This window comes from Pelodiscus sinensis, chromosome 1 (assembly GCF_049634645.1).
Source record: "Pelodiscus sinensis isolate JC-2024 chromosome 1, ASM4963464v1, whole genome shotgun sequence".
In the NCBI taxonomy this organism is placed as follows: domain Eukaryota; kingdom Metazoa; phylum Chordata; order Testudines; family Trionychidae; genus Pelodiscus; species Pelodiscus sinensis.
Window position 1 is genome coordinate 80,266,715 of NC_134711.1, and position 14,121 is coordinate 80,280,835.

The 14,121-nt window shown below is 48.0% G+C and overlaps 3 long non-coding RNA genes across 3 annotated transcripts in view; 2 read left to right on the top strand and 1 right to left on the bottom strand.

Moving 5' to 3' along the window:
* Positions 1–3,372, top strand: part of LOC106731645 (uncharacterized) — a 72,893-nt gene extending 69,521 nt beyond the window's left edge. The window contains exons 3-4 of the long non-coding RNA XR_012905150.1: positions 1,636–2,558; positions 3,242–3,372. This is a non-coding gene — a long non-coding RNA (uncharacterized LOC106731645). The remainder of the gene's footprint in view (positions 1–1,635; positions 2,559–3,241) is intronic.
* Positions 2,531–10,561, bottom strand: LOC142830159 (uncharacterized). Its single transcript, XR_012905149.1, has 3 exons — positions 6,833–10,561; positions 3,325–3,749; positions 2,531–3,000 (listed from the first exon to the last, which is right to left on the bottom strand). It is a non-coding gene; the product is annotated as an uncharacterized LOC142830159 (long non-coding RNA).
* A 1,891-nt stretch (positions 10,562–12,452) lies between these two features.
* LOC142830163 (uncharacterized) overlaps positions 12,453–14,121 on the top strand; it is a 34,350-nt gene continuing 32,681 nt past the window's right edge. Inside the window, exon 1 of the long non-coding RNA XR_012905152.1 lies at positions 12,453–12,572. This is a non-coding gene — a long non-coding RNA (uncharacterized LOC142830163). The remainder of the gene's footprint in view (positions 12,573–14,121) is intronic.

The window sequence follows — 14,121 nt, forward strand, 5'->3', positions numbered from 1 at the left end:
GAAGAACACCTTTTCCGAAAGAGCTCTTTCGGAAAAAGGCATGTGTGGACATGGAAGAGGCTTTTTTTTCTGAAAGAAGAGGCCTCTGGGTAGGAAATAGAACAGGTGCCCTGGTGGCCATTCCATCCAAAGTAATCAGAACTCTATAGTTCCTGTCTCAGCAGCTCTTAAAGCTGCAGGCTCCGGGACAAGTCTTGTGGCAGAAAGCCAGCTCTGGGAGCAGCACCTGTCTGCGCAGCTCTCTCTGCCACACTTAATTGGACCCAGGGCTCAGTCACGAGCCCCACAAGATCCTCCTGGCCCTCACAAGGAGCAACACCAGGGCTCCCAGGACCCAACCACAGGCAGCAAATGGCATTCTCTCTCCTGGCCCGGAGAGGAAATACTGTCCTTCCTCGAGCTGTGGGGGGAGGAGGAGACCCTGCAGGATCTCTGCTCCCGGCGCAGAAATGTCACTATCTATAGCAGGATGGCAGAGGCCCTGGTGGAGAGGGGACACCCTCCCCTGGACCTTAGAACAGGTCTGGAGTAAGGTGAAGGAGCTATGCCAGGGCCAGGGAGCACAGCTCTCGCTCTGGGGTAGAACCCCATTCCTGCCCCTATTTCCAGGAGCTCCAGAGGGAGCACCCGCTGAGGAGGAGGAGGAGGACAAGGAACATGAGGTGCAGGAGAAGGAAGACATGGCCAGTACGGCAGGGCTGGCCTGAGCCATTCGTGAGCCCCAGGCCCTGGGAGTGCTGCGCCACCCCCGGGAATGTGATGCATGCGCAGCCCTGTGCGGCCCTCCTACAATGGGGCATCCCGGGCGGTAGCCCGGTCAGCCCATAGCTTGGGCCGGCTCTGCAGTACAGTTACCCTCACCCTCACGCCGGTATCCCAGGGCCTGGACGTGTCGCAGGCATCCTCTGATGGTGGGGAGGGATCATCAGGCGAGTGCTCTCAGTTTTACACACGCACACACACACACACACACACACACGGTAGGGGAGGCGGGTGCAGAGGGGATGGGGATGTGATCTTCACTTGGCCTTCTCGGTCTGGACATCGTGGAAGCATGTGCGGTGCCAATCTGTGCCACGCAGCCACAGGAGGCAGCCCTGGAGCACCCTGGACTCCTGTTCACAGGCTCGGGGAGGCCACACGCACGTCTGACTCCTGGGGGGGATGCACTCCCATCACCAGACTCTATTGGAAGCAGGCTGGGCACAAAAGCACAGGCACAACCCCACACAGACAGAGGAGTGCCGCACACAGCATACGGTCATGCCTGTACATGCAAGGCACTGCCTGCTCCCGCGGACAGCGCTGCCAAGCACAGGTGTGTGTGCGGACCCCATGGAAGGCCAGTGTGCTCCAGGCCCCTCTCGCACCCATGGGATCCCACTGTGGCAAAGCATTTCCCTTGCCTGCTTGTCCATGGGATGGGGCAGGGGGAAGCGGGCAGCATGGTCCTCTGGGTATCTCGGGGCCCCTGTGAAACAGGGCCTGCTGTGCAGGCCACACATGGCCTTGCTCCCAAAACATCTCTGTCCTGTGGCCCGAGGACTGTTGATCACTGTTCACGGAGGAGGGCACGGCCTTAGGGACAGTGTCTGCAGGGATGACTGACTGTCTCTTCCTCTTTATTCTCCACAGCCGGACCAACCGTCGCTGAGGGACGATCCACGCCAGCCAAGGCAGCCGCCTGACCCTGGGGGAGCTGAAAACGCACGAGGGTGTATAAGAACCTCCTGAGGCAGCAGATGGGTGTTCTGTGTGACATGCAGCAAATCCTGGCCCAGAAGGTCTGGGAGGATGCTGAGTGGTGGAGCCGCATGTGGGACCAGCTTGTGCAGCAGGGGACAACACATGTGCCATCATGTGGGAAAGGATGGCTCACCCAGCTGCTGTCCCTGATCCTGCCTCCCATCCTCTTGCCACCCTGCTATGCCCATCCCCCTCCCTCCAAGTTATGCCTCTGTCCCCTCCCCTGCCATCCCTGACCCCCTCCTGCCCAACCCTCTGTTGTCCCAGGCCCCACCTAATCCCAAGTTCGCTGAGGTCCCCAGACTCGAGGTGGCACTTCCAGCTGCCCCTGGGCCACTCTCAGCCCTGAGCCTCCCTCCCCCATTCAGGTTCTCAGCCCCCTCTTCTGCAGCTTATTTTATTTTAAAAAAAATGCAAAGTTTGTTTTGTTCAAATCAAAACAGATGTGTTTATTGAGTGTTCGGGATGGGGGAAGTGAGGGGTTGAGGTGGGAAAGGGATAGCGGAGCAAGGCAGAGGTTACTGGGGTCCTTGATAGAAACTCTACCTCCCGGATGCGCATCCCCAACTGATGGGCCTGGCGGGTGGCAGCTGTCTGCGGCTGTTTGAAAGTCTTCCCTTCGCAGCTGGCCTCTGCGCTCCTCCCTGGTAGGAAGACCTCCCCCTTCCTCTCCACAGTGTTGAGGAGGACACAACACGCTGACACCACCTCCGAGATGTTGCGCTCTCCAACGTCGAGGCGGGTCAGGAGGCACTGAACCACGCCTTCAGGCGTCCTAAGGCGCATTCGACCAGCATGCGGGCCCGGCTGAGGTGGGCATTAAATTGGTCAGGTGGCTGGTGTATGGCTTCATCAGCCATGGCATCAAGGGGTAGGCCAAGACCCCAACGATACACAGTGACATCTGCACATCCCCAACTCCAAAGTCACACCAGGAGAAGAATGTGCCAGCTTCATGTAGAGGCTGGAGATTCTAAATACATGGGTGTCATGCCCCCTGCCCGACCACCCGATGACAATATCTGTAAACTGTCCATGGTGGTCGACCAGGGCCTTCAGCACCATGGAGAAATAGCCCTTCCTGTTAATGTACTGAGTGGTTTGATGATGTGGTGCATGGATTGGGATGTGGGTTCCATCAATTGCTCCCCTGCAGTTAGGGAACCCCAGGGTGGCAAATCCAGCCACAATCAGGTCCAGGTCTTCCAGGCGGAAGACCCTGTGCAGCAGGATAGAGTTGATGGCCCTCCCAACCTGCAGAAGGAGATAAACACACAAAACAGAGAATGAGAGGGAGTGCCTGAGCCCTTGGGAGGTGCCCCGCTACTCCCTCCTCCCCCACCCAACATCCCAGGGGTCACACCTGCCAACAGCGGGGCTGTGTGAGGGTGGGATGGCACAAACCCCCGGGGACGAGGTTCAGGGTTAGGATTAGCCCACCCTCTTTTCCCTAGGGCCCCCTTTCCAGGACTCTCACCCTCTCTTCGCCCTGCAGTGACTGCAGCCCAAGAGTGCCCTACCTCCCTGAGGAGAACCCCAACGGTGGACTTCCCCACACTGAAATGGTTGCCCACTGACCGGTAACTGTCTGGAGTGGCGAGCTTCCAGGCGGCGATGGCGACCCACTTCTCCAGGGAGATGGCGGGCTGCAGGTGGGTGTCCCGTCGTCGGAGGGCAGGGGCGAGCCAGGCACACAGCTCCATGACGGTGGCCTTCTGCATGCAGAAGTTTTGGAGCCACTGCTGGTCATCTCACCGCTCCATAACCAGCTGGTTCCACCATTTGGAACGGGTATCCAGCCTCCAGAACTGTCTCCGCACTGTGGGGTGTGGTTGCCAGGGTCTTGCTCCCGCACACAGGGAGAGGGTCTCAATGATGAGCTCGGTGTCAAGCTTGTGCAGGGCCAAGAAGGCAGCACAAACTGCATCATGGCCATGTGGCGCCATCACGTGCCTGGGGCAGCTCCAGCTCCATGGCTAGAAGAATGTTGTGGCATCCAAAATCTGGGTAACCAGAGCATGTACTGATAAAGCTTTGCTGTCCCTCAGAGAGGTAGACGAGCACGCAGCAGAAGTGGAGAAACTGCTGTTCAAGGGGAGGGGTGGGTCCCTTTAAGCATGCGTCTTAGCTAGCCTTAGGCAACAGCACTCAGAAGCAGCTGCTCACCTAATGCCCTGCCTGAACTGATTCCGGGTGGCCTTATATGCGAGATAGCATCCAATCAATGTGGACACTCTCTTTCGAAAAAAGTTTTTCCGGACAATCTCTTCCAGAAAACTTCTTCCAAAAGAAGCCTGCAATCTAGACCAGTGTTTTTCAACTAGTGGTATGAGTACCCTTAGGAGTACTCGAGAAGTCGTCAACACAACTGAAATTTGGAGAAAACTGAATTTTTGTTTTAAGTTTTACAGCACTTTATTATTTTTGTACTTTTTACACCCAAACATTTAATCGCCTGCCCAGCTATGATTAAGTTGTTTAAACAAATGTGTTGCAATGGTAGAAAAAAATGTGTGTCTGAAAACTGTAGTTACTGGGGGTCCATATATATATATATATATTTTAAAAAAGGGGTACTTTTATAATAAAAAAAGGTTGAGAAACACTGGTCTAGATATAGCCTGAATTATGGGATTTGCTTAAAGTTATGCACATTCTTAAGCATTGGACTGAATGGGGGCCTGTAATCATTGCCTCCCATGCAGACCCAGGTCATGTGGTTGGAGCCAGGCAACAAAATCTGGGGAATAATTTTTTTAAAAAGTTCACGATTTTATGTGCCTCAATTTGGGAGATTTTTCAGAGGGCAGTTTCCTAGCACTTCCTGAACACTGGGTCCCTTTATATTGCCTAAGCTGAGGACCCGAAAACAGAGGTATCTAAAATCACTTGTTCCTTTTGAAAATTCAGTCCCAGTTTCTTCTCGGAACACCTGTGTGTCAAACTTTTATTCCAATGCTTAGAGAGAACCCATCCAGCTTTCAGTCTTAGCCAAAAAGACTTGAAGTATCTGAATGTTTTCCATGTCATCAATTTTTTATACCTACTGAATGTTTGCCCAAGTCATAATGCTATACCAGCAGAATTTGCATTGTTTGCCAGAACCTAGCGTGCAATGGTGGTGTTGTCAGTAGCTGTGCTGGCCCTAGGACAGGGGTGGGCAATAATTTTTGCCTGGGGGCCACTTCAAAACTTTTTGAAGTAGCCCGGACCACTCCGGAAGGGGCGTGGCCTACACAGGAAGGGATGGAGCCTAAATGGGAAGGGGTGGGGATACCCCACCCCCAGACCAATCTGGTGGGGGAGTCCCTTTGCCCCCCCTTCCCACTAGGCACGCTTCCCCACCCCCAGGCGCACGAAGCATCCTCCCGCCCTGCGTTTTGAAGTGCCACCGGCTCTTTGCAAGGCCGGGGCAGGGCGAAAAAAGTTTCATGCAGCTCTCCTACCCCTAGGCCCTGATTGGCCTGGGGGCAGGGGAGCGCACAAAACCTCCTCCGCTCTCTCCCTCCCCCCAGCCCTGTGAATAGCACCACGTGCTCCTGGCAGGGTGGGAGGAGGCTTCATGCACTCCCCATCCCCAGGCCAGTTAAGGCCTGGGGGCGGGGAAGCGTGCAAAGCCTTCTCTGCTCTGCCCCCGCCGTGCACTGCTCGCAGGAGGGGGCAGAGCGGAGAAGGCTTCAGGTGCTCCCCTGCCCCCAGACCTTAATTGGCTACCTGCTTGGCGGGCCAGATCTGGCCCACGGAGGCCCTTTCACCCACCCCTGCCCTAGGAGATGAGACTTTTTATTGGATTAACTTCACCCATCTAGTATCACTTAACCCACTTTGTTTTTCTGAGGAACTCGCAGTCTGCTGTTCATTGTGGCAAACAGTATTGGGAGAGAAAAGAGATGACTGAGTATAGAGATTATCAAAATGGCTAGTTTGTTCACAGTGTATAGTAATGGTTCTTGTGTAGTGTTTCTTGATAAATTCAGAACTCTAAGGGCATGTCTACACTGGAACATTTTGTTGCCAAAACCCCCTTTTGGGCAAAAAACTGTGGTAGCATTTACACTGCTACACAACACAAGTTTAAAAAAAAATCCAGTTTTGGTGACACAAAACTTCCACCTCTGGGGGATTTTTTCCTCTCCTCCTCCCTTTACTGTTGGCAATCATGCAGTGTGTACCACAGGAAGCTTGCTTTTTTTTTTTTTTCTTCCTATATTGAACTCCAGGATGTTTCCCACTATGCCTAAGAAGCCACTCTGGGCAGCACTTTGAACTCCACTGCACTGCAACTAGGAATACAGCAACCCATCCCCTTGCAAGCTCTGGGAACTTTAAATTCCTTTTCCTGTATGCCCAGACCCTCTTCCCCTGCAGGCTCTTCAGTTTCTGTGTGAGCCCTGAGCCTGCAAGTTCTACATGAACCCCTGTCCTACTGTCACACCCAGCTCTCCTTTTCCCTGGATCCTTGATGTCAACGGGAGTCCCTGTCTTTCTATCATGCCCGGACCACCGCCTCCTCCCACCCGCAGGCTCCTTGGTGTCTGCATGGGTCCCTGCCCTGCCGCCAGACCACTGTGGTCCCCCCTTTGCAAACACAGATCCTTGCCGAGCTGCTGTTCGCAAGCGCTGTGTCACACATGCCTTCACAGCAAAAGCAAAAGACTAAGCCCTGACCTGTCCAGCTGCTCTCAGATCTCAGTGGTGAACCTGCTGCATAATGAGTGCTTAAAAGTATAACTTTGGTCTTGTAACTAACCCATGCCTGTTGTCTTGGACAGATGTCCCGTTATGCGAAGAGACTAGGTTCTGCACTCCATAGTGTATCTGCTGTAAAGTCTGCCCTTCGCTTTTTGTTACAGTGGGTGCAATAGCGAGCCAATCCGAAAGCAAAAATGTACTAGGGATAACCTGTTCAATGAGCAAATGCACCCACTTGGACAGGGCACCATTAAGTGAGGTAGAGGAAAAATGCTGCCACAGGAGATGCAAGCAGAGCACGAGGACAGAAAAGTGAGCAAGGAACATGAGGTGAAGACACAGCAGAATGTTACGACAGTCATGGGGGAGCTGATGATGCACACAGTAGACTCACCAGAGAGCCAGATGCACAGACACTCCCTCCAGTGCATGATGACCATCATTTCTTCCTCTTCAACATCCAGAGCCGCCTCCTCTCAGGGGCCCTAGGATGTGAGACAGGGGAGATCAAGGGCTGATTCACACTCAGAGTCCTGGGATGTGTCCCACAACTCCTTTTCTGTCCCTGCTTCCCTGTGTTCCCTAAATAAAAATGCATAATTTCTCAACAACAGTCTCTTTACTGCTTGTGTTGCCTGCTGGTAGGGGAGGGGTGTTCACAGGCAAGGGGTACCTCATTAAGAGCAACACACATGACTGTCATATTGCTATCTAGTCGTTCACAAAGCTGTTTTTCAAAGCCTCAGTGATTTACAGTGCCCCTTGATGTACTCTCTTTATTGCCCTGACATCTGGCTGCTCATAATCAGTGGCTAGACACTGTGCCTTGGCCACCCACCCTGGCATCAAATTTCCCCCCTTACTCTCAAAGAAATTATGGAGCTCACAGCAGGCTGTCACAACAATGGGAAAGTTACTTTTGCTGAGGTCTAATCTAGTCAAACTGTGAAATCTTCCCTTTAAATGCCCAAAAGCACACTGTACCCCCATTCTGCACTGGCTCAGCCTGTAGTTGAACTTCTCCTTACTGCAGTCCAGGCTACCTGTGTACAGCTTCATGAGTCACGGGAGGAAAGGGTGAGTTGGGTCTCCAAGGATAGGTATTGACATTTCAATGCCTCCAATGGTAATTTTCTGGTCTGGGAAGAAAGTTCCATCTTGAAGCTTTCTTAAGAGACTGGAGCTCTTAGAGATGTGCACATCATACACCGTTCCCGACTAGCCTGTGCTGATGTCAGTGAAGTGGCCCTTGGGATCCACTAGCACATGCAACACAATTGAGACATACCCCTGGGGGTTTATGTACTCTTTCACAAGGTGGTCATGTTCAAAGACAGGGATGTGCATACCAGCTATCACCCTACCACAGTTAGGGAACCCTAATGTGGCAAATCATCCACTCTATCCTGCGCATTCCCTAAAGTCACTATCCTTTGTAGCAGAAGGATATTGATTTGCCTGGGCTACTTTGATCCCAGTAGCCCCCACTGCAGGTTTCCCCACTCTACATTGATTCCCAACTGACCAGGAGATGTCTGGCATTGCAAGTATCCACAGAGCTATTGCCACTTGCTTCTCCCCTGTCAAAGCAAGTCTCATCCTGGTGTAGCAGTGCTTTAGTGCAGGAGAAGCAATTTGCAAACTTCTGTGACAGCATCCTTATGCATGTGAAAGTTTTGCAGCCACGGCTGATTGTTCCGTAGCTTTATAACTGTGAGGTTCCACCAGTCTGTGCTTGTCTCATGGCACCAGAATCAGCATCCTACTGAGTCAATAGGATCGAATGCCACCATCACTTATGTGTTTCACGCAACAGTCTTTTCATGGCCTCCTCAGATTCTTCCTCGTTCTGGTGGGTCCTGGATAGACTCTGGACGTACTGCAGCATAAAGTGCAAGATGTTTGCTATGAATGCCATAGCACGTTGCTGCTGAATGTATTCCATGCTTATCCTGCTATGGCATCTGCACAGATACCCAGGGAAAAAAGGGCACAAAAAGACTGCCGTTGCTTTCAAGCAGGGGGGAGAGAGGAGATGAGCATATTATGGGATGTTGAAAACATGTACCCAGAACCACCTACTGAACCGTTTTGATCCCATTGGGCAGTGTGAGCATAACCCAAAACACAAAGGGGCAGCAGGAACTGTGGGTTAGCTACCCACAATGCACCACTATCAAAGTTGACGGTAGCCAACCTACTGGGGATGCACTGTGTCAAAGTCTTGCACACAGTGGTGACATTCACCTTCAACTTTACAAAACTGGGTGCTAAAAATATATATCAACTTGAATCAATTCAACCTTATTTTGAAATGTAAACAAGGTTGCAGAGGAGCCCTTGACAACTCAGAAAACTTTTCCCGCTGATAGACTGGATCAACTGAGGAGAAAACTGAGGCAAAATAGGGGGGCAATTGTATGGACGTTTTGAATCATTCCTCAATTCAAGCACAGAGAAAGGAGGAGAGATGGGAAAGAGAAATGAAAGATGCCTCTTGTAGTAAACAGGATTCACTGGGGTGAATTCCTGACAGGTCTCCTGCTCCGTCAGTGATAACTGTTTGGCTACATGCATATGTTCCTCTGTGTCCCGTGTTGGCTTGCGCAAATAGCCACCAAAGCAGACTCCAAAAGAGCCCCCAAAGACCACAAAAATCAGGTAAGGACTGAAGGTGCCTGGTCAGATTTATTGTTAAATGAAGTACAGTAATAAATGTCAGTAGATTCTACCAAACTACTACGCATATGTACTACCTGACAATGGACCAACTCATTCAGTGGGCGGTCCCACTGCCCCCTAGGCTGGACAAAGACATCCCCTCCAGGATACAGGTACAAACAAGTTACACATCACTTTGGCATAGAAATGTGGGATCCATGATTTCCCACAGCCAATGCTAGCATGCACAGCAAAGAGTGGCAGTTTTACAAATGGCTAGGAGTGAAACGCCCTGAAGGGCTTGGAAACAAAATGGTTCTTGACAGGATGTTTTATGTTTTCCCAAGTTGCACTGCGCTCTGTTCCATGTTCTCACGGTACCTACTGAAAGAAGGAATTGTTAGGCACTGTGGGATGCATACCCACCATGCATTGCTCAGACTGTCTGCGGAGGAGCTAAAAATGTGGCCATGATCGGGAGCTAGTGTAAACACACTTTAGTGGCTTTATTTTTTTGGAGACTTCTGTGTGCCAACATTAATTTTGTCACCAAAATTTTGCAATCTAAAAATTCTCCGTGCCAGGAAACAGGCATACCTTCCTGGTGAGTCAGGTGCTGGCAGTGGTGGCAGCACACATTTTAAAAAAAACCACGGTGTACTTTTGAGTTTTTTCCATGCCCATCAAAAATTTGCCACAAAGATGTCATGGTTTTTGACTTTGACAATATGGTTTCCATGGTAATAGCAATTTTTTTGGTCCTATTAGAACATACTTATTTTTATCAACTCCATACAAACTGCAATTATCACTTGCAAATGTGGGCTGCGCTCCAGCTTTTTAGAGTGCAGATGGTATACATGCCCTCGGCAGTCACGTCTGGTGTGTTCAAAATGAGTATTTTCAGAGTATTTATATGCTGTGGGTTGGAATTCTTGGAATTACTCAAACTTGGATTCAAAATAGTATTTGTCAAAAGGAATAGCATACAATTGAACAATTATGATTATTCCCTATAAAGCTTTCTGCTCATTCTCTATCCTCAGATTAATGCATGATAAAACTTGCAATAGGAACAAGATTTATGGTACCCCTGAAATGTCAGAAAGATTGCCCTTAATGTGTCCAATAGGAAGCTTCCTCAGGACTGGTAGAGCTGAGATTTAAAATAAAATATTGTGTAAAATTTAGGAGAGCTGCAAGCCAAACATTGGGTTTTGTTGCAGCTATCAGGATACCAATAAATGTCCTAATGATAAATTGACTGCCCTCCCACCTACTTGACTTCCAAGAGTTGGTGTCGGGTTACGGCTCCTCATAAATCCAATATGTGGCTCTCTAATTTCAGCTTCATAGTTTGGGCATGTACTGGGCAAAGTTGGTATTTCACACCTTGGCTTGCTCTTTCCTGGACCTCAGTTAGCTCTGGGATGCTTTAATATCAAGGTTCGCTTCAGTTCTTGGTTCCTCTCTTGCTGCCTGTGTTCTTTCCCCTTGTGCTTTATCACAGCAAGAGAGGGCGGAGACAGCCCATGGTGAATAAAAAAGAGGCTGTAGCCTGAAAACCTTTCCCAGTGTGGAACTGAGCTTTTTATAAAGTTGTTTCCAGTGGGGCTAATAGCCATAGTGGCCCTCAGGCTAAGGTGCATGTGGGGAGGGGGGGGCTTTGGGGTGAGGACAACCAGCCCTTAGCATTATCCAGACCATGGCACACACACCCTTCCAAGTCCTCAGAGCAGTGTTGAGCAGCAATTCAAAGGGAATTTGAACTCTGTCTGCTGCCACTGTCCTGTCAGTGGGCCTGATTGTGTCTACATTGGCAAGATTTTGTGCAAAAGCAGCTGCTTTTGCACAAATTCTTGCCACCTGTCTACACTGGCCACGAATATTTGCGCAAGAACACCAACGTTCTAATGTACGAAATCAGTGCTTCTTGCGCAAATACTCTGAAGCTCCCGCTCAGGGATAAGCCCTCTTGCACAAGTATTCTTGCGCAAGAGGCCAGTGTAGACAGGCAATGTTAATTTATTGCGCAAGAAAGCCCGATGGCAAAAATAGCCATTGCAGCTTTCTTGCACAAGAGAGCATCTACACTGGCACATATGCTTTTGCGCAAAAGCACATGCCACTGTAGACGCTCTCTTGCACAAATACTTTTAACAGAAAAACTTTTCTGTTAAAAGTATTTGCGCAAAATCATGCCAGTGTAGACGCAGCCTATTAGTATGCCTTTAAGTACAAGTTTTTGGGGGATATATTTCTGTTCTGAGATGAGATTTTTTTTAAAGCTGCTACTACCAGTGAGCAAATAAATACCGTGCTAAAAAAATACCCCACTCTTTCTTTTTGAATTGTTTTAATGAATTTACTTAGATTAAGTTTGCACTGCATTTGTGTTCCATTTTCAAAAAATATTTTTGAAGTGAGTTTACCGGAGGGAATTTTTTCTGGCCCAGTGAAATTTGAAATATTCAATGAAAGTTAATCTTGATTTTGTGCACATGAAAGCTTGCTCTAGAAACCAGAGTCCAAGACAGCGAACAGCTTTGATCCGCTTTGTTTCTAACCAGAATAGTTTTCATTTTGAAATCCAATTACTTATAATAAACTATTCACGAACAAGCTACAGAACAAGAACTATTTTCCAAATATTTAGAAGAGCCCAGCAAATTACAGAATATTGCAAAATCCACAGAATAATTCATAAAAAGAGAAGCAAAATATATCCCAAAATGATTAGTTTGAATTACTTTCCCAATTCCATTGCAGCATATCACTTTGTTTTTCCAAAGGAATTGCCAGCTGGTGAAAATCAAAATTTCTGTATGAAAGAAGCAGGTCTCTAAAGGCTTTCAGGAGGAGCACATTTCATGTGATCTACTGTTTAAGAGCAGCTGTCTTACTATGGAAAACATAAAAGCATTCTGATTTTAAATAATCCCTTTTATAACTGTCCTGCGGCTAATGGAATTACCCTGAGGATGGGATTTGCTTTCTCCTTAGAAATAATTCTGCCTGTAATTATCTCAATTTTGGTGGCACCAGGTGCACTCTTTATTTTTTTTTTTAACCCAGTAACACATGCCTACAAAGAAGAATTGTTGGCTCTTTGTTGCTGCTTGTTCCCTATCTGAAGTCCTAACTAGAGTCTTAAACTACTTAAGCTCACCTGCTGTTGGGCTTTGTTATTAAACTCAAATCAGTGCCCAGGTTCATATAAAGGTCTGCAGCTCTTTTTAGGTCATGTGGGATGACTTTAAATTCACACACAGGTGAGGCCGATGCTAGGGGTCTTAAGGTTAACAAAAACCAGGTGAAAGAGTGTGATTCCAATTGTCTTTTGAATTATTAGTCATGTTTATTCCAGCAGTGCCTAAGGAACCAGCAAGAATAGGCATCCATTATATTTTTTTGCTGTGTAGATTCTTAGAAAAGAGAAGATTGACCTGAAGAACAAGCATGCTGAACTTGCAGTTAAGTAAAATTCCTACTTTTACACCAGTGGATCTGATGAGTCATAATGGTGGGGAAGGAGGGAATGCAGTTTACACACCAACACTAATCCTTCCTCTGCAGGGCACACTGAGAAAAACTGTTTAAAGTCATGGTTTGTACATAACTTTCCCTCCCACACAGTATATCATGGTGCTAATTGGACTGGCTATGGCTAAGCAAGCAATGAGATGTTACATCTGTGTATTGAGCATTATTAGTCCTCAGGTGTGTCATAAGGGAGGCATGGATTTTCAGTGCAGCAATGCTAGAAGTCTGTTATTGAACATCTATCATGGGGGTTATATAACATATTGATTATGAACAAGATCTTGGTGTAGCTACCTTCCTGAAGAAGCATCACAAGCTTGATTAATCTTGTACCAGCGAGTACAAATATATATGGTATCAGTGTCAAATAGAAACTGAAGCTTTGAGCCACATTTTTATTTATCCTAGTGTAAATCTGAAGCAATGCCAATGACTCCAACAAAGATGACATGAAAATGACACTAGTGCTCATATTATTAGGCTGGCTCTTAGTGCCTGCACATTCAGCTGTAAGTCAAGCCAACACTTCCCAGTTGAACCCTGATTTCTTTACTTCTCATCTTTTTAAAAAGTGATACAATTCCATCCTGTACCATATTGGTAAAATGTGTAGCAGTGATAAAGGAAGAGTTAGGAGGGGGTTGAGAAGAAATAGTTGAGTATACTGAAACTGGAAGGCTTGGGAATACAGTTGGACAGTCTTATTTGTAGAGTTCTAGGTTTTCAGTAGGAGAGATGCTGCTTATGGCTTGCAGTTGGCTGAGCACAGTGCAGAGGCAAGGGGCTACCCTACAGATGCCCCCCTACCTCCCATGGGTCCCTGAAGCCAGAGGTTCTCAACCAGGAGTACGTAACTCTCTGGGGATACACAGAGGCCTTCCGGGGGTCCAACAACTCAGCTAGATATTTGCCTAGCTTTACAACAGACTACATAAAAAGCACTAGTGATGCTTTTTACAGATAATGACATGTTTATATGACTTTACATACTGTCCACTGCAATGTAAGTACAATATTTATACTCTAAACAATTTCTTACAATTGCATGGCAAAATTGAGAAAGTAAGCAATTTTTCAGTAATAATGTGCTATGACACTCTTGCATTTTGTCTATTGTGAGCAAGTGATATGAAATGTGGGGTAAGAAGACCAATCGGACCCCTAATTGTCAGGAAAGTTTGAGGGCCACTTTCCTAAGCTACAAGAAGATCTTGAAGCATCTGTAGATTTAGAACCTCTGGCCCAACCTCATTTGTCCCAACTTGCTTGGAAAGTCTGCATATGTACTCAATACATTGGTTATTTCTACGTAGGGAGGATGGGACCTTCACTGTTGCCATAAGCATACAGTAATGATAAACAGCAAGCAATCCAGATTCTGAGGCAAGATAATCCACTAGAACCAATGTACTATTGATTGCTTGAATATGACATTTGTGCCTTTCCTAAGTGCAAATGGAATTTGTTTTAAATATATGC